Raw genomic sequence first — 27,008 nt, 5'->3', positions numbered from 1 at the left:
TCCCGCTGGTCACACACAGCGATGTGTGCTGACCAGTGGGAGGGCAACGACCAAAAAATGGTCCAGGACACTTTGCAGCGATCAGCAACATCACAGCAGGGGCCTGATCGCTGCAAAGTGTCCCACATAGCGACATCGCTGGTGAGGTCGCTGTTGCGTCACCAAAACCGTGACACAGCAGCGATCTCGCTAGCGATCTCGCTATGTGAGACGGGGGCTTAAGTTGTGTTTTGTGACAGTAAATGCCCAGCATCATTCTTTTGCCTACTACTTACCCCTAAACCCAGTTAAGTTACTCAACATTACTTATCTTTACTAAATACAGATGGAGCTTGTCACAAACATGACAGCTGTGGCTATGCTCATTCAAAGTGAATGAGAAAGACCACAAGACACAAATATCTTAAATCTCTGTGGGATGCTACACTATTCAAGTAATTACCTTATCTTTATAGTTTTATAGAGAAGTCAGTTGAAAAAGTGAACCTATTACTCTTAAATAATTTGTGTTTTTATATGTGCATGTCTATGATCAAGCTGTTTCAGAATACTTTTAAAATGCCTGTTCCAATGAAATGTGGACTAAGCACTTTATATTATAGTGCTATAGCTTTATTTTTTCAAGGACAATGCTTACAGTGAATAATAGCGTTCTAAACAAAAGTACTAATGGGAATCAATTGTTGCATGAATCTTCTTAGTTGATGACACTAAGTTCATCTGCATATAAACACATTCAACATATCAAGGTTATGGAATTATTGTGCCTACACAAATAATTCTGTGTAAACTGTCTCTTTTTACAAGTGGAAAGTCATGTATAAGTTGATCTAGACTGTTAGAATCTATAACTGATATTATATTTATTGGAAAGAAATGCTAAGCGCAATAGGGTCTTATCCATGTAAAAGATTGATGAGTAAAAGTAGAACAGCTCACCTCATGAGGTTGTCTGAGACACAACATTTATACAGCCTGAAAAAACAGTTGCAGCAGCTTACATGAACAATAGATTTGAGTAGCAAGATTGGAAGTGTTTCTGCGCTCTCCTGATTAAGACACAATTAGTGGAATGATAAAATTGTAGGTTTATTGTCAACACGTTTCAGAGTCCATTGACTCCTTCAGGACAACCATGCATAAATAAGGTTATCTATGTAGTTTGTCCTGAAGAAGGAGCCAGTCGACTCAGAAACGCGTTGACAATAACCCTACAATTTTATCATACCACTAATTGTGTCTTAATCAGGAGAGCGAAGAAACACTTCCAATCCTGCTACTCAAATCTGATATTATGTTTGTTTTAAAACTTCATAGTGTTGCATAAATTATCCTTATTTTTATGAAACCAACATGGCAGTTGTGAGCAGTCACCATCATTAGCGCACCAATGAGGTGGAGCCCAACGAATGTGGACACACCTCCCCAGACATATTGCCATTTTTGATTTTTTTTGTGCAGAACAAGGAGACAGAGAGCTACAACTGTGATGCAACAGCATTTTAAGTAGCCACGGCTGAATCCCTGCCTCCCCGTTTAGCGTTTCTCTATGAATCAGTTATCGGAAGCCTGGCCAAGACAGCTACTGTAGAAGACTGTGCCACATAGAAACTTCATATGGAAGCAGAGAGATTATTTAGTTAAATGGAGAATGAGCCTGCACCACCTTCTAAATGCATAATGACCGCACCTGAATCTTAACGGCAAATACACATCACATAAACTTGCGGTGCCAGCTTTAAAATGCAGAAACAATAGTCCAATAGAGAGCAGATGATGAAAAGCTGCACTCACCGTTTATGTAAAAATAAGAGTCCTTTATTTCATATTCGGTTAAAATGAATGGAAAGCAGGGAGTGTGGGGAGGAGGTGGATGACAGCTGTTTCACTCTCTAACTAGCGCTTCTGCAGGTATATGTACCCGCAGAAGCTCTAGTTACAAAGTGAAACAGCTGTCGTCCACCTCCACCCCGCACTCCCTGCTTTCCATTCATTTTAACCGAATATGAAATAAAGGACTCTTATTTTTACATAAACGGTGAGTGCAGCTTTTCATGTATATTATCTGGGAACACTGTGCCTATTTACAGCATCAATGGCAATTCATATTGTCAGTGTCTCAGTGGCTAATTGTATTGATTAGGCAATATTGTGGTTATTTATATTATCAGGGCATGCAGTTGCTAATTATATCATCAGGGGGAATTTATATTTTTAGGGAGCACACTGGATATTTATATTGTAAGGGTGCACAGTGGCGAGAATTCAACTCATTCCAGAGACACACTGAGGGGCATATTTGTTTTATGGTGTATTCATAGGCATGACATATGTCATTTTATTCAGCTTATCCTGTACAGGACATTGTCATTTTCATTGGCTTGCTGTGAGGATTTTCAGCAAAACAACGAAACAAAGACATTGAGACATTAAACTCTGGGGAAAGTCATTATTAATGTCTGGAACACATGGAGAAGAAATAAAAGAAACCAGCTCCAGAGCATACGTTATGAGTAGGGTTGCGAACCATCTAGAAATTCCAGGAAAGTCCATAAAAGTAGTGCACATTTTTGTTTTGTTCGGAAAACAAAATTGAATATGTCCGTGATGTTTTTAAGCTGAAAAATGTATTTTGATTGTAATTATCATAATTTTACAGTTCACAGTGAATGTACCTAATGTGTTTACGTCAAATTATGGCCTATAGACATGTATCACTTATAATCACAATGATTTATTATGGTTTTCCAAATTGTCCGCAAAAAATATTCTGTCCTTGAATTTTTCTAAGCTGTCCAGAAAATATAAAAAGTCAAGTTGGCAACTCTGATTACATGTATGCAGAGTATTAATATTTATTCTGCTTATTATGGTTTGCAAAGTAATGGTGCGTGATAAAAACTTTCTTTGTGAATCAACAACTCGAAGCATACCCTTACCATTTTATGAGTTATGCTGGGAGGTATAGTTTCCCACAAAACAATCGTGTATGGCAGGTATATAAACCAGTTTGTGCAAGACCTTGGTTGGGGGCCAATTCAGATGTGTTTCTTCCCCTTCCTATACTGAACACCTAATTATGGAGCTGAATACAATGTCCCTTCCTATTACATACAGTGTTCCCCATTTATATTATATGGAGTGTTGTCCCTTATTATTATTATTATTATTATTATATACTGTTCCCTCCATATATATTATATGGAGTGTCGTCCCTTATTATTATACACAGTATTTAGTTGTCTGGTGTATGGTATGTATTGATTAAGGGGTTTGATGAATTGGATCAGATGTATGGGTCATATGGTTATTCAGAGGGCATGAAGTAAAGGAACCTCCCCAAAAAAGGCACATAACTTGAGTGCGTAAGAGAAAAGGGTGAAAAGTCAAATAAATTATGGGTTGTGCTATAATGGGCATAACTACAATGTAGGCATAGGCGTAAATGCATATTGCAGTCATTATGTTCACTTCACAGCTGAGTATGCCAAACAGAGCCAAGAGAAAAATAGCAAAGAGTAAGGCGCTTAGGGAACAATGCCCAGGAGTCTAATGGAAAAATCCTGGTACAAGTGTTGAAAGGGATTCATATAATGGTAAAATAGTATTTTCTTTATTGAGTATGTCTCCACATACATAATGCAGTTCAGGGCTCACATGCCCTTTATCAAGGGTCAGAGATAGATTTATCTCTGTTACTTGGTATTTAAAGTTAGGCACCCAAGGGGACATGCCTACAGAAGCAGGAAGTAGGTGGTGTCATACTACTGCTTCCTGATCACTATCAGCAGAAGAGGAGGAAGAGAATAACATTGATGTAGAGCAAGATTGCTGAACTTTCTGAGCTAGAGGGCAGCTGCTGACATAAAGCAGTCACTTGCATTCTACTCTGTATCTACGCAACATGTTCGATCCATAAATATCATCAGTGTACAGCGCTTTGACAGTGCTGATAGCTGTTGCAAAGCTGTCTCCATGAATCATTGGGAAGTTTAATACTCTGCTGACACTTGGGCCCCAATTGATCATTTGCATTTTTTTAGCCACTTTCCTTTTCATGAATTTGGCGCACAGTAAAAAAAATAGTCTTTTTTCTATTTTGAACTGTATTTATAACTTTTTTGCTACCAAAAGTCACATGTTTCACAACATGCCACAAACATTGTGTCAAAATAGTGGCATACTCAAAAATACACCAGGGGGGGTATTGCATCAAATTTAAGTTGAGATGCATCAAATTTTGATACTTTTAAAAAAGCCTCAATTGATGAATCAGGCAAAAACATTTGGAATCACTAAACTCTGCCCACAAAAATAATAGCCAAGCAAGCACATATGAAATAGACTTTAAAAAGGCACAAATAGAAAATGAATTGGGTGCAAACAAAAAAGGCACAAAACACAGAAAACTAGATAAAAAAACAGATGCAAAGGTAATGATGAAGCAGGGCCGAGGTTTGCTGTTTTTTACTGCAGTACCCTGAGAAAAAGCCATTCTACAGTGCCCTACTTTGGTCTGCAGGCTGTCTATTGATTCTTCAGTGCCTACTCTCCTTTGCACACAACTGCCCCAGCTTAAAAATGTTATGAAAGTCTTCAGAAGTCAGCGTGCAGCCTGCCAAATTACTGAATGTGCCCAACCCCCACTGTCTCACACCATTGGTAAGCAGAAAGAGATTTTGCCAAGTAAATGGGGGATCTACTCAATGTATAAGTAACAGTATAATACCAAAAGGCAAGAAGAGGGTGTTTATTTGTGTTTAATGTGTGTATATGTAAAGAGTGTATATGCATTTATGTAATGTGAGTGTATAATTGTGCATACATACTTGCAGTATATGTAAACTGTATGTATGTATGTATGTACAGTACAGACCAAAAGTTTGGACACACCTTCTCATTTAAAGATTTTTCTGTATTTTCATGACTATGAAAATTGTACATTCACACTGAAGGCATCAAAACTATGAATTAACACATGTGGAATTATATACTTAACAAAAAAGTGTGAAACAGCTGAAAATATGTCTTATATTCTAGGTTCTTCAAAGTAGCCACCTTTTGCTTTGATGACTGCTTTGCACATTCTTGGCATTCTCTTGATGAGCTTCAAGAGGTTGTCACCGGAAATGGTTTTCACTTCACAGGTGTGCCCTGTCAGGTTTAATAAGTGGGATTTCTTGCCTTATAAATGGGGTTGGGACCATCAGTTGTGTTGTGCAGAAGTCTGGTGGATACACAGCTGATAGTCCTACTGAATAGACTGTTAGACTTTGTATTATGGCAAGAAAAAAGCAGCTAAGTAAAGAAAAACGAGTGGCCATCATTACTTTAAGAAATGAAGGTCAGTCAGTGCGAAAAATTGGGAAAACTCTGAAAGTGTCCCCAAGTGCAGTTACAAAAACCATCAAGCACTACAAGGAAACTGGCTCACATGAGGACCGTCCCAGGAAAGGAAGACCAAGAGTCACCTCTGCTTCTGAGGATAAGTTTATCCGAGTCACCGACCTCAGAAATCACAGCGACCTCAGGTTAACAGCAGCTCAGATTAGAGACCAGGTCAATGCCACACAGAGTTCTAGCAGCAGACACATCTCTTCAACAACTGTTAAGAGGAGACTTTGTGCAGCAGGCCTTCATGGTAAAATAGCTGCTAGGAAACCACTGCTAAGGACAGGCAACAAGCAGAAGAGACTTGTTTCGGCTAAAGAACACAAGGAATGGACATTAGACCAGTGGAAATCTGTGCTTTTGTCTGATGAGTCCAAATTTGAGATCTTTACTTTCAACCACCGTGTCTTTGTGCGACGCAGAAAAGGTGAACGGATGGACTCTACATGCCTGGTTCCCACCGTGAAGCATGGAGGAGGGGGTGTGATGGTGTGGGGGTGCTTTGCTGGTGACACTGTCAGGGATTTATTCAAAATTGAATGCATACTGAACCAGCATGGCTACCACAGCATCTTCCAGCGGCATGCTATTCCATCCGGTTTGCATTTAGTTGTACCATCATTTATTTTTCAACAGGACAATGACCCCAAACACACCTCCAGGCTGTGTAAGGGATCTTTGACCAAGAAGGAGAGTGATGGGGTGCTACACCAGATGACCTGGCCTCTACAGTCACCAGACCTGAACCTAATCAAGATGGTTTGGGGTGAGCTGGACCACAGAGTGAATGCAAAAGGGCCAACAAGTGCTAAGCATCTCTGGGAACTCCTTCAAGATTGTTGGAAGACCATTTCCGGTGACTACCTCTTGAAGCTCATCAAGAGAATGCCAAGAGTGTGCAAAGCAGTCATCAAAGCAAAAGGTGGCTACTTTGAAGAACCTAGAATATAAGACATATTTTCAGTTGTTTCACACTTTTTTGTTAAGTATATAATTCCACATGTGTTAATTCATAGTTTAGATGCCTTCAGTGTGAATGTACAATTTTCATAGTCATGAAAATAAAGAAAGATCTTTAAATGAGAAGGTGTGTCCAAACTTTTGGTCTGTACTGTATGTATGTAATTTGTATAAACATGTATGCAGTGTAATGTGTACGTGTGTGTATGTATGTGTTTATGTGTGTGTGCATTGAACAATAACTGGTTTTGAATTTGTTGTGAATATTTTTGGAGTTCTAGAATAAAGTCTAAAAAATATATTTATATTTGACAGAAGTAGAAGTATTGAACATTTGGCAGAGACTAGCTAGGGTATATTTGAAATATCATGCAGATTTGTACCAAAGTCTTTGTGAAATCTACCCACAAACCGCCTTTCATAGTTTTCAGTGTGAAATATGCATTGCCTTGCACAGGTATTTAGAGTTTTCCATTTGATTCAGTTTGGAAACATCACTGGTATACATACAATGATTGGTCCTATTGATGGGGCTAATTCATGTGAAGAACCAATGTAAGCCAAACTGCAGATCCGCATCCAAAATCCGAGGTACAGCTTTGGATTTCTGCCATTGATTTCACTGTATATCATGTAAGATTTTTTCCAAGGAAAATCTACTGTGGGAACATAGCCTATAAATTTAAGGATATGTTCAGATGTGGCAGATTTGCCCAAGATTTTTAGGAGGATTTTGCACTGAAAATCTGCAACAATTTACAGTATATATAGATTCGATTTTTAAAATCTTATTCATTGTTCTAGAAAAAAATGGTTGACGTAAAGTATTCTGCCTTGCTGCATAGGGCAGCACCAGCCTTATGCACCAGCCCTAAAAATACAACCCTGCTTGTGAATGAAATATCATAGGTTGGGCAATGCATAAGGTATCAGGCAAGTGCATGTGATACACAGTGCAATGGTTTCCTCTACTTCTATAGAATCTCCCAGATGTTCTTCTCTAAAGTTGCCAAGCATAGTTATATTCCATGTAAAAATTACGCTACCCTCAATAATTTTATTTAACCATCAATCAAGTCTCATAAATTCCATTGCACATATCATTAGTCACAATATCCAGGACCGCGGACCTCCCCCCAAGGTAAATTTCTGGATGAGCCCCGAGTCACCATGACACTTTTTTATACGCACATGGCAGGAGGCCCTCTTCTCCCATTTTAATACAGGCCAAGTTCAGTTATGCAGGATTGCCTTGTTAAAACTTAGGAAGGCAATGTACTATTGGTTCTTTTTACCACTGGAGGAAACACTAGGATTAAATATTTCCTTTTGGGCTCCCACTCTGCAAACTCAACTTTCCTGACAAATATTATTATTATTATTTATTAATAAATCTAATTCCTTTGAACAGCTTAAATTCAAGGTGCTCTCTGAGGTATTCACTTTCTATTTCTGTTTAGACATCTAAAATTTCAGTGTAGGAACATTTGTCAGTTTTAAAAGCAACAAGAGAGTGAATTTATTCTTGGTCTTTTCTAAACGCTTTAAAAGTGAATGAAAAACTTGTGGCATTTTTATCAACGCATTTGTCCGGTCATTCCTGGGCACTTTGAAATATTTTTATTTAAAAAAAGTAATAAAAGCCGTAAAGTTATAATTTTTTTTCTGTTATAAGCCAATACAAGTGCTGGATGTATCATTCACAGCATGACCTTGGATTATATTCCAAGTACTGTTCTTGAGATACAGTTGCACTACTGTATATTTACTATTTACTGTTATGCTAAGGTGTGAAATACAGTGATCATTCTAATGTAAGATATAGGAGGATATGTATACATATCCCCTTATAAATTATTTTAGCAGATTTAGGAATGATATTAGGTTACAATTTTGTGTAAAATGTACTAATACAGCTCACTTCAAAGGATTGTCTTACAATGACAATCGATGTCTCAATGAACTTTCAAAGCAAATAAAGTCAAAGAAATGGGAGCCTAATTGGGAGTCCCCTCTATGAGCCAGAAATTACAGTTTCTTAGTTGTTAAGGTTAAAAAAGACACAAGTCTATTAAGTTCAAACAATAGGAGAGATAGCTAACACTAGAGAAGATCGAAAAAGGATTCAGAAAGATCTAGATAAGCTTGAACAATGAGCAGTGATGAATAAAATGGTATTTAACAGACAGAAATGCAAGATTCTACACCTGGGCAAGAAAATAAAAAATGAATGGGAGAAATAGAACTAAGAAACAGCATGTGTGAAAAAGATTTGGGTATACCAATAGATGGCAGAGTGCACATGAGTTAACTGTGTGATGAAGCAGCAAAAAAGGCAAACACAGTTCTGGGATGTATTAAGAGAAGCATAGAGTCTAGATCACATGAAGTAATTATCCCCCTCTACTCCTGCTTGGTCCGACCTCATCTAGAATACTGTGCCCAGTTCTGGGCACTATATTTTAAAAAAGACATCGACAAACTGGAGCAAATTCAGAGAAGAGCTACCGGGATGGTGAGCAGATTGAAAACTATGTCCTACAAGGAACAGTTAAAAGATCTGGGAATGTTTAGCGTGCAAAAAAGAAGGTTAAGAGGAGACTTAATGGCTGTCTACAAATATCTGAAGGGATGTCACAGTGTAGAGGGATCATCCTTATTCTCATTTCCACATGGAAACACGAGAAGCAATGGAATGAAGCTGAAAAGGAAAAGATACAGATTAGATATTAGAAAAACCTTTTTGACAGTGAGTGGAACAGGCTGCCATGAGAGGTGGTGAGTTCTCTTTCAATGGAAGTCTTCAAACAGAGGCTGCACAGACATCTGTCTGAGATGGTTTAGTGAATCCTCAATTGAGCAGGGGGTTGGACACGATGACCCTGGAGTTCCCTTCCAAATCTAACATTGTATGATTCTATGATAATCCGAATGTGTTAATCCAAAGGAAGACAAGAACCCTATGAAACAAAATATGGTAATTAAAAAAAAATACTTGTATTAATGTAGCACCCTGAGGACTCGGCTGCTACAGGGGTATTACACCTCAAGCCAGAGGTGTGGTATTCCACTCCCGGGTAAGGATGGAGTGTGGAACTGAGCTCAGATAGCTGCATACACTACACACATCCCATTTCCGGGGGACAGACCAACGGTACTCCCACCAGTATATGTGCAGGTACGACTGTGTCTGTCCCTGGCTGGAGTGGGAGGGGGGTGGAACATCCCTGTAGTGTAGGGGCAGATAGGGGGAGCAGTCTGGGTAAGGCTAGGAGCTCATTGGGTGCTGGTCACCTGAGCTCACACATAGAGGGAGTATATAAGGTGGGCACCATCTTAGATCAGGGTCAGTCAGTCAGTCAGTCAGAGGAGCAGAGCAGAGAAGCTCAGCCAGAAGGGCTGACAGGGAGTTGTGGTTCCGGCTGGGCCCAGCTCCAAGGCCAAGTCTGAGAGAGAGAGAGGAGTCAGAAGGACCCAGAGAGAAGAAGAAGGAACCCCAAGACCCCAGAATACAAACAGCAGGGTGAAGGGTTGGCACCCAGGGTACCGGATCCCAAGCTGGCAGAGGCCAAAGCACACCTTAGCCAGGAACCGGAGGTCGTGGGCAGGATCTGCCACGACCCTCACCAAATCCACTAGAAAGGCATACCAAGCATAGGGTCAGGGAGCCCAGAGGAGGCTTGACCAACAAGAGACCCGAGGGAGCCGGACATAAGTGGATCCCTGGTGGGAACGGCCAGTAGAAAGGACAGTCAGAAAGGAGCTCAGGACCACGCTCCAGAATTGCTTGGGGGTTGGCCGAGTCCAGGACCTGGTGGACGCAGCACGGCTCGGGTGGTCGCTTCAGGCCAGAGTGACCATAAGAACACCCGTAAGTAAAAACCCCTGAACTGCACAGCCCGACTCTGAGTCTTCTTGCTTGATCATCCTGCACCTTCACAACCACCATCCTCTACATCTGACCCCCTGAGGCTATACCCCTCCCGTTGGGGGTTATACTACCACAGCTGCACACATACCACCAGCCTCAGCGGACCCTTCTGCAGCGGCGGCCTTTTGACCGCAAATCAACGGGTGGCGTAGTCGACACTAAGAACATCAATAACATCTATCAAGACTGCCACACACTGAGTTTGACACCCTGGGCACGGACCGGGTCGCCGCCACTCGGAGACTACAACCCCCATCTGATCCGGCTCCGGGTATCCCCCAAACAGCACTGGCCCAGGGGGCGCGTCATTAACATCTCCAGCTCTTTGTTTGCATCCATTTCTGGGTGCTTCTTGAAGTATGTTTGGGGTCATTGTCCTGGTGGAAGACCCATGACACAAACCCAAATTTCTTACACTGGGCACTGCATTGCGATACAAAATCATTTGTTAATCTTCAGATTTCATGATGCATTGCACACAGTCAAGGCACACAGTGTCAGAGGCAGCAAAACAACCCCAAAACTTCTTTGAACATCAACCATATTTGACTGTAGGTACTGTGGCCTCATTCTGTTTTTTTGTAAGCAGTAGAATGATGTGCTATAACAAAAAGCTCTATCTTGATCTCATCTGTCCACAAGACACATTCCCAGAAGGATTTTGGCTTACTCTCATACATTTTGGCAAACTGCAGTCTAACTTTTTTATGTCTCTGTGTCAGCAGTTGGGTCCTCCTGTGCTTCATTTCATTCAAATGATGATGGATTGTTTGCGCTGACACTGATGCACCTTGAGCCTGCAGGACACCTTGAATTTCTTTGGAACTTGATTGAAGCTGCTTATCCACCATCTGGACTATCCTGCGTTGCAACCTTTCATCAAATTTTCTCTGCAATCCATGTCCATTAGCTACAGTGCCATGAGTTGTAATTTTCTTGATTATGTTGCGCACCGTGGATAAAGGAACATCAAGGTTTCTGAAGATGGACTTGTATCCTTGAGATTGTTGATAATTTTCAACAATTTTGCTTCTCATGTCCTCTGACATTTCTCTTCTCCTCTTTCTGTTCTCCATACTTAGTGTGGCATACACAGACACAAAATGAAAAGATTGAGTCAACTTCTCCCCTATTTATATAGTTTCAGGTGTAATTTTCTTAGTGCCCACACCTTTTACTTGCAGTAGGTGTGTTTGAACGAGCATCAGATGCTTGAAACAAAGTTGTTTACCCACAATTTTGGAAAGGTGCCAACAATTTTGTGCAGACCATTTTTGGGGTTTTGTGTGAAATTATGTCCAATTTGCCTTTGTTTCTCAGTTTTTTTGTGCTCCAATACACACAAAGGAATTAAACATGTGTATAACAAAACATGTGTAATTGTAATACTTTTCTGGGGGAAATTCTTCATTTTCTGGAACAATTTCAAGGGTACTAACATTTTTGGCAATGAGTGTATATCATTGTGCTCCTTGTATCCTTTATTTGGGGGTCTTTGTATTTAAGCACATCTGCATCTATACTTTTTAATTAACTTATATAACATTGAGTAAGTTCCTAAAGGGAATCTGTCAGTAGGATCATCCCTCCTCAGCCGTCTAAATGGGCATACAAATCATAGAAAGTGGAATAAAATGAATCATTTACCCTAAGTGACGCATATTGATTGATGCGGTGCCCGGAAATGACGTCACCGGAAATTATGTCACCGGAAATTATATCACCGGACATGATGAACTTGCGGCCCATTCCGGCTTGTTTGCGATCCAAGTGAAGAGCATGCCATCGGATCACATAGACCGCACATCCTGGTACAGGCTGGATCCATCTGTGAGTATTCTACATCTAATTGGGTTACATGTAAATCAACAAGGAGCGCTCTCCTTGCTTGAAAAATTAGGGGGCTTATGAATAGGCTACTTAGGGTGTTTTATCATCTGTTCCCTATCCCAAGTGATTCACTCTGCTATTTATCCTCTGCCCCCCTATTACTCCACAGCTCTGCTAAGAGATAGTGGAGACAAAAGTGGCTCTTATGTTAAGTACTACATCTTAGACTCCTACTCCACCATGTATACAGGTCACCTTGATGACTCCCACAGATGAAACAAGTCAGGACACATGAGAGGCATAAAGGGAGACTGCAGTGCCAATCATTATAGCACTAGCTGTTTACTGCCCTAGTCAGGGCAGGAGCAAAAGGGTATCAGGCTAGTGCACACCCGTTAGGGAAATACTGGGGCAGAATTAGATGCCATTCCTTGGATATCTGCAGAAAATTACCGGAGACATCCCGAATGCTAGACCATCAGCAATTCATGAATGGGTGAAGACATTCCTTTTTTGCATTTATTATATATTTAAATATTGCTTATCTATCATTGGGGTGGTTTTACTTGCATTTGTTTGACTTTCAGTGCACCTGGTATTCAATAGTGCACAATATATATACAAATGCATATTATTTAGCACCTGGTAGTAGGACTAACTAATATCTTAGAGGTGCTCCACTCCTATAAGCATATATTGTTCATTTTGTACTGAGACATTTCTTACTGAGACCTGTTACTGGCTGACCATTCATTTGATCATACTCCACATTCCTTGATCAGGTCTGGCCATTTATCTGCCTCTTTGTGGTTAACAGTGCATTATAATTGTCTCGATATACATAACTAAACATTATTCTTATATACCCTTACACTGACCCACATGTCTATATGTTCTATGTATTAAGTGCTGTTAACCTCAATCTTTTATAGTATACAGATTAAAAGTAATACTTTATTATTTTGGTACTTTTGCTGCCATTATTTTCTGTATTAATATACTCACATACAGCCTCTTTCTCTGAGATCCAGCGCTGTTTTGCTCCTCTTCTCTGTGACGTTACCGCTCTGCAGACTCTTTCAGGTCACACTGTGCTCTGCGTGACCTGAAAGAATCTTTCACAATGTAAGCCTATGGAATGTCAGAATAAGGCTTCATAGGCATTCAATGTAAAAGAGACTTCCGGCTCATGCAGAGTGCATTGATTGATCTGGCTGGTCACAATTCTGGTGACATCACTGAGAAAGAAGAAGAACGGCGCTGGATACTGGAGAGAGCAGAGGTAGGTGAGTATATTAATACCCATGCTACACACCATACACATATATACAGATTTAATGGAAAAATATTCATGGGAGTGCTTCTTTAAGGACGGCACATGCATATACCCTAAGAGAAACAGAACTTCAAACTATCTAAAAACTATTACAAAGAGTTTCAATGCTAAGTTTGTTGAAATTTATTTCTTCTATACATCACAAGATAAATGAATGCAAATATTTTTTAGAATGCTCTACAGATTTGTATGAAAAGTTTGAAAAAAATGTAATAATGCTGAGAATTAATGGATTTGGGAACCTGACACGTGTATACAGTATTTCAGAATAATTATTCATGTCTAAAATTATTTCATGTTATTTCATGGCATACAGTATACTATTCCTGAAAAAAAAAATACAGACACAACATTCCTGAGACACGTATAATCGTTAATTGAAATGTTGGAAAGAATAATTATTGGTTTATCTTTTAATTTGCTTGTGTAGTTAATGAATCATCCAATACATCCATTATTAGTTTTCTCAGATCCTCAGTGTTTAGTCATCAGACCTGTTCAACACAGTTTGGCAACAGAATAATATGTGGATTGCTATATGCATCTATTCATTTTCTTTCTGAATAAATTATATATTATAGCAATAAAAAAAATCACATTTCACCTGCGTGCTTGAGCTCAAGTGTCTATAAAATACAAATGTATTGCACATATATTCCAGAAACTGTGCCATTCTTGCCCATGTATTTGCCCATATATCTGGCATTACAGCTTTAATACATATTCTACTTATCTATTTTACGTATCCTGTAAAATAGAAAAAAAAAATGTAAAGTTTTATCCATATACAGATTATAGGTAAAAGAATCCTGTAGTAATATCTAATATAATTCTGATTCCCTCATTTAGATGGGTGCATTTTTGGTCTGTCTGCTGTCCTTGCTCTGATTTTGTAAAATGATCTGATATACAGTATATGTCCTCAAAGATCTGATTTAAATAACATAAAGGCTTGTATTTTTAATCAGTAAAATATTTTTTTTATTACAGGATCTATTCAAAAACATTGTACATATCCACAATGTGCTTTTTTATAATTTTTTTTTGCTATTTAGTCAACAGATCATGTTTATTGCTATGAGACAAACTGCTACCAAAGAACACTACTTTTCAGTCATTAAAAACATACTACAAACAACACTAATGCAAACTTTTAACATAGTGATAAAAATCAGACAACACAATACTGTGGATGAACTCTATTACCTATGAAAGGGTTTGCTCAACTACTCTATATAAAAGCGCAGCTGTGAAGTCAGCCGGTTTTCTCAGGAGTCACCCAATTTTCACAGTCCATCGCCCTGCCACTTGTTCAACACTGAGGTTCACATGGTCTGAGACGGTGTTACCCGAGTGGGGGAAAAACACATCTTTTGGTAATTTCTCTTTTTTTTGTCATTCCCTGTTCCAGAGTCTCAGCGGCAGAGTGCAGGGCTCAAGTGCTTACTCTAGGCAGTCAATATCTCTTCTCCTTTCCCTTACCTCCTTGCCACTGGTTCCTCCTCTTCTCTCCCCATAAGAAGAAGGCAACACCACAGTGAACATAATATCTTCAGTCAGGCTGCAAAACAAACACCCCTTGCACTTTAATGTGGTCTGAGCCATTATCAAAGTCACAGGGTTTTGTCCCTTGCTTAACCTCAGACTCATCTAGAGTCTTGGAGAAGGAAGACAAATTAGGGATGTTCTCCAAGTATGTGTATTAGATCAGGGTTCTTATGTCCAGGTGATGAGGATGTTTGATGGCGTACGTGGAGATGTATACCTGAAAGTGGATGACATGTTGAGCTAAAAATGGACCTAATACTTCAAATATAGTTAGAGCAGTGAATATATACAGAATATGTCTGATCCAACATATCTAAGCTTAACCCTGACCCTAATATACAGTATATAGGCCTATTATTGTGATACTATACATGGCTCCAGTATCTCACCCTATCACAATAACCTCTGAGCCACTGTATCTAAACCTAAGTGACTTGTGATTGGTTATCCCACTATGGTGATGTCAAAGGTTTTAAAATACTACTATTGTATATGGTAGTACTAATTCTGCCCATTTATATAAGTATTAAATGTTACTCTGTAAAGGGCTCTCCCAGCTTGACATCTCTGTAAAAGTCGAGAGCAAATAGCCATTGATTTGTTGCAAAGTGATATTAAAAGTACACAAAAGCCATTCCTCCCTTAAGCTCCTAATTTCCTTTTTTCCTATTTTGCTTTCTATTACAAATGGAAGTAAAAAAAACATGGAAAATTCTCCTTTAGTGTGCGACAGGAGAACAGCTATGTTCTCTTTTTTTAATCATCACCATGATGGTTCTGGATGTGAGACAGCTGTGTGCAGGATGAGACTCCTGTTCTGTTTGCTATTTGGGACATAGACTGTTGAACTCAACCTCTTGGTCCAGCTTTACCCCTCTTTCAAAAATGGAAATGTTTGAAAAAGAAAGATATCCCTCTGTCCCCTGCAAGATTTGTCCAAATCTGAGTCAAAAATGGGCAGAAAGTTTCAAACACAGCAACAAGTATATTTTCTCTTTAATATTATCAGTATTTTTGAAGTTCTCTAGGTTCTTTTTAAAAGACTAATCACTTTATACATACTGCCCATGCCATGGAAACAATGAATCCAGTGACTATAGGGAGATACTTAACTAGTCCGGCACCACCCACAAACAGATTCAGTCTGCTCCCCTCTAGATTATTGACAGATTTCTCCTTTGTGTGCACGTAGGGAGAGGACCTGTCAATCAACTAGACCATTGATATGCCTACCGGCTCTTCAAAATATGTTTTCTCTAAAATGCTGGGGTGGAAAAACATGCAAGGCTGCAATTGGGTAGCAAGTCTCTGATTCATGCTGCTTCTGATTTGGGCAGAGTGAATTGAATGACAGGTTCCCCTTAAAATAGTATTCCCCAAATCTGTAAATGGTTCTAAATAAAACTGCCATATTCTATCATAATGGTCATGTAAATAAATATTGCTTGCAAACTTTTCAATACTTATTTTAATATGTAAGGGCTCATTCAGGTTTCCGTTTTCTTTAAGTATGAGAAAAATGGTTCTAGATTAATCACTCAATGTGTTCAGAGTTTCTCCAAAGCGTCAGCTTAGTTTCATCTGAGTTTTGTCCGAGTTTCATCAGCTTTTCTTGGATGAGAAATAAGAAAAGAGCTTTTCTCCTATCTAGTAGGCTGTGAAAAACAGACAACAATAGGGTGGCATCCGAATGTTGTCTGATTTTTTTATTGGCCCATCATGCATTGCTGATTTTGATCCGACACTTGTATCAATGTTGGACATGTGAACCGACCAGCAGACTATGCTAGGTACAAGTTATAGCGATTGAAACATGGATGGAACTCTTACGCAAAAAAAAGGATGTCTGAATGAGCCTTAAGAAGGATCCTTCAACACGTAAGGTAAATCTTATGAATGGAATCACAGGAATCTATGCCTCTAAAAAGGTCTCTAAAATATTGTTTAAATATACAAGATATGTTCTGCTTTAATTTAAATTTTAGTACATGGATAAACCATAGTCATATTACTGATACTCATGATACTGGATCATTTTTAGGTGTGTATCAAGTCGTTATACCCAGATCTTGTTTTGACTTTAGTTCAGTAAAATATTCTATGAATTGGGTGCTAGCTAAATATCAAAACTCTGAAATTACCCTTATTTTGAAAATAAAAAAATCAATACGTCTGCTAAAAGAAGTATTTGATCTTATATGATCACTTTCCATATGGTCTAACAGTTCATATAGAGATAAAAGGAGAGACCTCCATTCATCAATATTAGATGAATAATAAATCACATGCAAATTGCCTCTTCAGAGAAAAAGAGGACTTGTTCTCTATAGCGCCACCTATTGGAAGTAGTAATCCTACAAGTCACAATCAACCCTTTAACGAGTCGTGCAATATGACTTAGGATAAAAGCCAAATCAGAATCTCAATTTGCAGACACGGTGTTTCAGGCTGATGGCCCTCGTCAGTGCAAAGTATGAGAACTGATTTGGTTAGATGAGTGGCTCTGGACTGAGGTCTACGGGGTAACGTTTCTCTTTGTGGAGAGTGACACACCAGCTCTGGCATGTCAAGGTAAGGAGGCTTATTCGCCGTGCAATGCTCCTCTGGGAAATTTAGGAGAAATGTTACCCCTTAGACCTTAAAAAAACACAGAAACTTCATACAAATGTTGCCATTTACAGACGTAGCATCCTCCAAAGTAGCATCTTAGGAACAGAGCGTAGTAGTGCTTTTATTTAACGTGCTTGGCGCTTTGCTACAGTTGTAATCTTTGGTGCATCTTTAACAAGAGTACATGCTAGCCTGGTCAATGATTTCATATATCTATATAAGATAGTAAAATTGGGAACAGATACTAATGTATATAAAATATTTTTACAGTTGTAGATATGTTAGAGGTTAGAGCTACTATATATAGCAGACGGGGAAATATTTTTGGCCTTAGAATACTACCATTTATACAGTATTTTTAATGCATGTAATATTTGATGCAAGTATATTCTTAAGTAATGTTACCATAAGAATTACTCTTTCTTCTACTTACTAGGGCAATGTATTAAAACTAGAAACACAAGAGGATTTGGAAATAAATATCAGATTTTTTTTTTCAAATTAATTTAGTAAAGTGATAGCAATAACCTTATTTTCAATCTCTCACATGCAGCCACATAACTAGGTTCTTAGTGTTATTCCTGGCTTGTGACTTACCCTACCTAAACATGTAATTACCTTCTCTCTCCCCTGAGAGAAGTTACTCAGTATGCTGCCTGTGAAGACAGGGAGTAATTAAAGTACTACCCTACATTGTTAACTAGAAAGGCATGAAGGCAGCTGTGAATCAATACAATATATATGTGAGGAAATAATTGAGTTATTGGAACTTTAGTTCTTTACATTGATAATTCAGCCTTCAGCAAGGCCTGGCAACATTAAAACAACAGTTCTGCACAGAACTTGGCAAAATGGTGAAAGTCTAAAATACAATATAATATCACCAGGTGGGAGTTCAAACATAAAAAGAAGATTAGAATCAAAAGATAACTTTTAGCATGTGCTATTAAAATGACTAAACATAAAAACAAACTAATATAGGAAGAAAGTACAAAGATAGATACTCTTTTATATTCCAGGCTCTGTAATGATCATACAAATAGTTTCAAAAACAAAACTCTTAATATTTGCAATATATATATATATATATATATATATATATATATATATATATATATATATATATATATATATATATATTATTTATTAATTTATTTTTTTCACATATTTAAAAATTAAAATATCATTTTTGGTTTTTACTCGTTGGGCCTGAGGGGGCTAAAACATGCTTTGCGATGCATAGTCGTCTGTCAGAGAAAAATATGACAGGCAAACTACTATATTTAGTAGTAGCAGTTAGCACTGTTGCTTTGCAGCGCTGCGATCCTGGTTTCAAATCCCACCAAGGACAACATCTTCAAGGGGTTTGTATGTTTTCCCACACTCCAAAGACATACTGATAAGAAATCTAGATTGTGAGCCCCAATGGGGCAGTGCTGATAATATCTATAAAGCGCTGTGGAAATAATGGCGCTATATAAGTGAATAAAATAATGAAAAATAAAAAGGCAAATGTCTCTGATAGACCTAAAAGCCATAGTCAGACCTTCAGCTGCAAGTGACACATATAAATGACCCTGCTATCCTGACATGAAGGGAAGTTGGTCAATGGGAGCCACTTTCTTGGTTCAAACTCCTTGGATACTGCACTCTTGACAGTGATATATACAGTTTCATGCTATTTGTGTATACTTATATATTTATTTTACTCACTTATATAGCGCCATTAATTCCACAGCGCTTTACAGACACTATCATCACTGTCCCCACTGGCGCTTACAATCTAAATTCCCTATCAGTATGTCTTTGGAGTGTGGGAGGAAACCGGAGAACCCGGAGGAAACTCACACAAACACGGGGAGAACATACAAACTCCTTGTATGTGTCGTCCTTGGTGGGATTTCCACTAACCACTGAGCTACTGTGCTGCCGTAGGATCATGTGCCCATCCGCATACAGGACAGGTATAGGAGCTGTCTGCTATTACATGCTCTTGTTCCTCAGACCAGACTTGTGCATGCTGTGATTTTCTCCACACAGACCTCAAGTCACCCATTTTTACAAGCACATAAGCTTGGACAGCATACAAACCCAAAATTTGTGTGAATATATGAATATACCCTTAGGCTATGTTCACACATTGCGTTTTTCCAGTGTTTTTTTTTTTTATGCTTTTTTTATGCAAATTTTCAGCTGCGTTTTAAAGTACCAGCAAAGTCTATGATATTTCAGAAATCTCATGCACACGGCCTGTATTTTTTGTCCTTAGTATTTTCTCAATATCTTAGTTTTTGCAAAATGCAGCATGTCACTTCTCTCAGTGTTTTTGCAGCATTTTTCACTCATTGAAAGCAATGCAAAAACGCTGCAAAAATGCTGGTATCATGTTTTGCTGCATTTTTGGTGCCAAAACCTGAGGAAGTTGAATCAAGTTATTTTTTTTTTAGCACTAAACTTTATCAGCATGCACAAGAGACAAATGTATAGTGACAAAAACGCAGTAAAAAAATATGCACCAAAAACGCAGCAACAATTCAGGAAAACCTGCTTTTTTGAAGCAGGTTCTTACTGGCAAGAAAGCAGGTTTGGCCTGCGGAAAAAACCCCATCAAAAACACAACGTGTGAACATAGCCTTAGAGAAGGATTGCCTAAGCATTAATTTCCATGCAAAAATCAGAAAACCCCTATTTATGTCCTAATGAAAATAATACATTTCTATTAGCATGTGAAAAGGCTTCCCTGCGACAGGAAGCTGTTATACAGAAATATTTTCCTTTTAATTAAGTAGATGAATCTTTAAAGGTTGTAAATAATTTTCACATAGAAGGGCAGACCTAGGAAAGATGACAAAATTGATCTACATAGAGCTGTAGAAATGTATAAAGGGAAGTTAACTGAGAGGGAGACTATTTCCATTTAATTAAGTAGATAAACCTTTGTAGGTTGTTAATTTCACACTGAAGGTCAATCTTTGTTACGGTACAATTTTAATAAACACCATATAGCATGTAGATTGGACAAGCTAGAGCATTAGGAAGATCTTTCATCCCTGTAAAACACACTCAGAATATTATTTAGAGGAGATATAAGTACTGTAAACAAAAGACAAATGTAAAGACTTCACAATAGTTTTTTGTAGCTGTAAAAAGTCTGCCGAGAATATTAACAGTCGATCTCTTCTAGTAAGATGAATATCTTCAAGTATACATTAACATACACATTACTGCATCATTTAATAAATAAATCATGTACAACATATTACACAAAGCAAAACAGCATAGCCAACCTATCCATAAGCAGTATCTAGAGATAAGCTAATCGATTCAATGTAAATCTAATTTGTGTAGAATTCTTAGGAATATCCTGGAAAGAACGAATTTGAGCTATTTGTGATTTGCTTTGTGCGAATTGTCTAAAATGGCCAACGTAATTCTACGCAATGCAAAAGAGAAGGCTCACAAGACCTGAGGGTATGATTCCCCATAATATCTTGCAACTATCACATCCAGGGGAGGATTAAGTGTAGCCAGGGCCCGGACAGTTTAGAAGGAGTGGGCCCCCCAGGTACCCAATGTATCACGTGACATGTCACATGATCCCGTTTGATAAATCATGTGATAGGTCATGTGAGTAACACACAGGTGCTCTGGTGCACATCTGTAGATGGAAAGACAGAGATAGCAGCGCGCAGCGCAAATTTTACCCTTATGTACAGCACTATGCATAACATAGCGATATATAAAATAGAGTAGGGGTGGGAGATTAATTCTCATAAGGGGCCACATGAGAGACCGTGACTGTTGTGGAGATCAAACCAGTAGGCTGGAATTAATTCTGCTCAATATTAATATTAACATATTAATTATTATTTTTTACATTAATTGTATAACTTAAAGGGGTTGTCCGGTCACAAGTGACAAGTCTCCTGTCACTCTGTGCACAGGCACTGTGCACTGTGGGGATTCGCTGGTTTGAAACTTGATAACGGAGGGTAGGTATATGTTATACATATCCCTGGCCAGTGGGGGCGGCCTCGCTCTCCATAAACTTATATTGAGTGAGGCCACGCCTTCTAGTTAGACACACCCACTGGACGTCTCTGTCACTAAGTGGGGTGTGGCCTTGCTCTATACACTTGTATGGAGTGAGGCGGCGCCGGCTGCCCGGGTATATGTATAGCTTATGCATACCCTCAGGTCTTGGGTCTGAAACTGGTGAATCCCCGCAGAGCACAGTGCCTGCGCTAGAGGATTCATAAGTCTGCAGTCATACAGAGTGACTACAGACTTATCACTTTTTACCCGACAACCCCTTTAATATTGAGCACAACTAAGTATGCTGACATCCCCCTATATATAGTATGAGCCCACACATAGCCCTCTACATGCAGTTTGACCTGACACATAGCCACTTCATACAGTATGAGCAACAACATAGCCCCCTGCATACAGTATAAGCCCCCACATAGCCCCCTACCCTACATACATTATGAGCCCCCACATAGCTCATTATATACAGTGTGAGCCAGCACATAGCTCCCTATATACAGTATGAGCCCCCATATAGTTGCCTATATACAGTATGAGCCCTATATATAGCCTCCTATATACTGTATGAGCCTGCGCATATATCCCTATATAAAGTATGAGCCCCCGCATACCTCCCTAAATACAGTATGAGCCCCCATATAGCAACTATACACAGTATGAACCCTCATGTAGCCTCCTACATACAGTATGAGCCCCTAAATAGTTCTTTGGTTTTAATATAAATTGAACACATTTTTAATTTTTAAGTGGATAAATTTGTTAGCTAGTTATTGATAATCCTTGGATATACATCTGTAAACTGGTCCACACGCACATGTAGATACACAAACACTCAATCACACACAAACACACGCAGTTACGCATACATGCAGTCATGCACACATGCAGACATGCACACACGCAGTCAAGCACATACACACACGCAGTCACATACATACACACACATGCAGTCACGCACATACATACACATGCAGTCACGCACATACACACACGCAGTCACATACATACACACACATGCAGTCAAGCACATACACACACGCAGTCATGCACATACACACACATGCAGTCACTCACATACACACATGCAGTCACTCACACACACGCAGTCACGCACACACACATAGTCTTGTACACACGCACAGTCTTGTGCACACACACAGTCACGCACACACGCAGTCATGCACACACGCAGTCACGCAGTCTTGTACACACAGACGCAGTCACGTACACATGCAGTCAGACACCAGCAGGCATGCGCATACACACACACACGCAGTCTCATACATACACACACATGCACACACATACACACACATGCAGTCACGCATATACACACACACATGCAGTCACACATACACACACATGCACATACACACACATACAGTCACACACATACACACACATGCAGTCACACACATACACACAAACACACATGCAGTCTCAGACACACATAGTCTTGAAGAAGTAGCAGGTGGCCCTGCACAGCTGCTGGGGAAGCGGCCCGGGGCCCCTCCCACTGGGATATGTGCGCCGCATCAGTGGTGCACATAACATTATAGTAAGGGTGATCCGGCCATGGGCCCCTGGAGCCTCAGGCCCCAGGCAGTAGCCCAGATTGCCCTCATTATAATCCGCCTATGATCACATCACATGCTATACCATAGGTATTCAGAAGGGACTATAATAGTCTGTAGCTATAGCTGTAGAAATAGAGACAGAAAAGCATAAAATACTGAAGAAGCTGTGCAGACAGTGTGTGTGTGATGGAACAGCAGTGAAGAAGAATAGTGAGTGAGTATTATAATATAATGCAAAACTTGATTCTCAGGGCAATTGGAGGCTTTGGCATACTTTCTATTCTCTGTGAATCAAATCAAATTTAATGGGAAAATCAACAGGTTTGCTCATATGTAGTAGTAATCATTTGGTTCTATTGCAAGATAGGAACTGGAGCCCAGCATGCAGATTGAATATGTAATCATTTAATCCTATGGATAGGTCATTAATATTTTTGTTCCAAAAACGCTTCTAACTGCATTCACATCAGATTTTACAGCTATAACACAATACAAGCCTTTAAAATGAATTTACTGCTTTTAGTCCTCCTTACAAATAATTCAAGGAATAACCCAGATTACACGTTTCACCCATAGGGCTTCTTTATACCATAGACTTCTCGTTAAGCTACCACAGTTTTGTTGTACCAGGAATCAGGTACATGATATTGCAGACCGATTCTTGGAATAACTTTAGCCTAAAGGACCTTAGCAGAAAATCATACATAGCTCAGAAGCAAAGTCATACAGGATGTGTCGTAAGTTTTTTTACATACTGTAGAGATTTATTAGGCAAGATCATAATTGAGAACAGGTGATTGTCAGCAACATCCAATATTGCCACAAAGTCCTTAGGCAAATATCATCAATCATTGAGCATTTGTGTTTTTGGGTATAGCCAGCTGAGTTTTTTTATATCCATGCTGAGGTTGTGGTTTTGCCATGATAAAAATTATTGATTTGCATGTCTGTACAACAAACAAAACAATTAACACCACAGGACATTTTGTTCATTGTCTTTCTATATGCAAATAGAAACTTGATGGTCGTTAATTTACAACTGTCTCCTTCTAGCACAGATGTATCATTGCAAAAATGGATATAGACCACGAGAGTTCATTGCCTAGATTTTGTTTATGGCAATAAATACCATCTATAGTGTTTACTTGTATTTTCATTTGTCAGTTAATCTGGATTTAACATAGTTTTTTCAATATAAAGCATTTTCAATGCTGACATAAGGCTCCCTTACACATTTGACTAAAGTCAGTTAAACTCACCAACAGTAAGAGCCTCTTAGGTTTCCCCTCATGAGATAATGTCAGATCAAGCTGAGTATATGTCCTGTTGGATTTCCAAAGGCCTATCCTTTTGTTCTCTGGGAGAACAAAAGAAGAGTCTGGCAGTGGCTGTCTCACAGAGAAAATAAAGCTGAGGATTCCTGTGCATGGAGGAATTGGGAGAGACAACTTTTTCACCCCACATATATCCAATGTGTATTGGAGCCTTTAGTCTATTAGTGTCCACACAAAGGCTTCTTTAATCATGCAAGAAAACTTTTCTTGATCGAAATGCACAGCAAAAGAATCCAATTTATTCCACGAGAAGATATTTAAAGGAGTATATGTTCTTCAAGTGTCATTTACTGCTGGCTGTCTTACAATACACATGATGGGTCAAAAGTCACTATAAACTGGATAGGTTTTCAACTTTAACCCTTAAATTGAACATGTTTGAAATTTTAACCCACCCAAAGGTAAGCTAGTCAATCTGTTCATGACCCCAAAGCATTGCTTCAGTCGGGAGAAATTGCTTCTTGAAATGTGCATTTGTGCAGAACGATGCACTTCTATTTTCTCAGTCTTATATTGTATTCTGTACCAAGCAGCACCTTCCTCTGGCTGATTAACACGTCTTTTGCTCTGGTATAGGGCATCTGACCTGTCAATAAGCAAGGAGAGGATGCTGATAGGCTATGAAGCTAGACGTGCATCATCGCTCCCCAATAAACTTCTAGACACAAATTCAAAGCATGATTTCTTGCTGCCGCAGCATTGTTTTGGGGTTATAAAGTTATAGACCAGCTTATATTTTGAAGGGCTACAATATTATATTAATTATCTGGGAATGGTAACAATTTCTGATGGATTTCGTAAAACATCCTTCCAAAAGGGGCAAGCCTATAGTCCTCAAAAGTTTTTTTTTTGTCAAAATAAATTTTTGGAAGCTAACTTTTAGTATAATTCTCATATATAGTAATGGCAAACTCTCTTTAACCAGTATTTAGCCAGTAATTCACTTAAAGTGATCTTGTCATCAGAATTGTGCATAGTAAGCTACATATACTGTCAGGTGGGTAATATTACATTGATTAAAATGATACCTTGGTTAATGAAATCTGTCCTGTGGTTTTTGTGTAATCTTTACTTTCAGTTTTGAAATAATGATATGCTCGTGCTTCGGGGAGGCCTGTGGGGTGGGCTCTATCTGGTGCTCTGCTTACATATTCATCTGTATGCTCTTATGACAGCTCACTGTGCCTTTCACTGGCCTGAAAAGCAACCCCTCACATGAATGGTCACATGATATTTTACTGCTGGCATTACACAAGATTCATCTAGGTACTCAACTTTTCTTCTCTGGACAGTTATTTAAACAGATATTTCAAATAGTCTGGATTGGGTTTCATCAGAGAAAATAATATAAATATTCCAATCTCTTTACATCCTGCAAAATTATTTTCTCTAATGAAGCCCCCTTAAGACTGTTTGGGACATCTGAAAGAATCATTGTTAAAGAAGAAAAGTTGAGCTTTACTATGAGTCTTGTGTTATGCCAACAGTAAAGCATCCTGAGACCATTCATGTGAGGGGTTGATTTTCATTTAAGTAATTGAGCTCACTGACAATTTTTCCATGAACACTGCCATGAATAAAGAATTGTGTCAAAATATCTTCCAAGATCAAATCAAATTCTCCCAACGATCCAAGAGCAATTTGATTTGATGATGAACAATGTAATTTCAAATATGATAGAGCACCACGGAGCAAGGCAAAATTGATGACCAAGTGGCTCAGTGAACAAAACATTGACATTTTGGGTAAATGACCAGGAAACTCTCCACATCTCAATTCCATTAAGAACCTGTGGTCAATTCTTAAAAAAGGATGTAGACAAACAAAAACACAGAAATTGTGATAAACTCCAATTAGTTAAGAATGGGTTGTTAGTAGTCAGGATTCGGCTTAGAAGCTAATATCCCACATGCCAGGGCGAATTACAGAAGCCTTGAAAATGAAGGTTCAGCACTGTAAATATTAACCCAAGAACGCATGACCATAAAAATCTACGCTTTCACATACCTGGGGCCTTTTAGGCCCGTGTGCAAATAATAAATAAATGACCAACTGGAAATGACAAACAACTATATACCTGAGGAATACCTAGAGTTTCAAAATTCTAACTAAAGAAATCTTGCAGAAAATAGAAAACAATTAACAGGGCGGGCCTCCGAGGCCCCAGGTATGAGTTCTAGGGTTAAGTCTTTTGAACTTGATGTATTTGTCAATAAAAGAATAAAGACGTATGAAATGCTAATATCTGTACTTCAGTAACCATTGAAATATCAGACTAAAATGTATAAAAATACCAAACCAGCAAATTTTGTGAAAATAAAATTTGTGTCAGTTTCAAAACTTTTGGCCACGACTGTATGCTCAATTTCACTTATTGGTACACTTAGGATATGATAATGGAAAGTTTTTTTAAATGGATTTTGACATGATTCCACTTTAAA

At 38.8% G+C, this 27,008-nt stretch overlaps 1 protein-coding gene across 2 annotated transcripts in view; it reads right to left on the bottom strand.

Moving 5' to 3' along the window:
- FAM83B (family with sequence similarity 83 member B) overlaps positions 1 to 27,008 on the bottom strand; it is a 122,607-nt gene that overhangs the window by 67,387 nt on the left and 28,212 nt on the right. The gene's annotated exons all lie outside the window — the stretch shown is intronic.

The sequence above is a fragment of the Phyllobates terribilis genome, unplaced genomic scaffold (assembly GCF_046119375.1).
Source record: "Phyllobates terribilis strain yellow unplaced genomic scaffold, ASM4611937v1 Scaffold_3__8_contigs__length_932513732, whole genome shotgun sequence".
NCBI lineage: Eukaryota > Metazoa > Chordata > Amphibia > Anura > Dendrobatidae > Phyllobates > Phyllobates terribilis.
The sequence above is the reverse complement of the archived record's forward strand: the minus strand, read 5'-3'. Positions and strand labels throughout refer to the sequence as shown.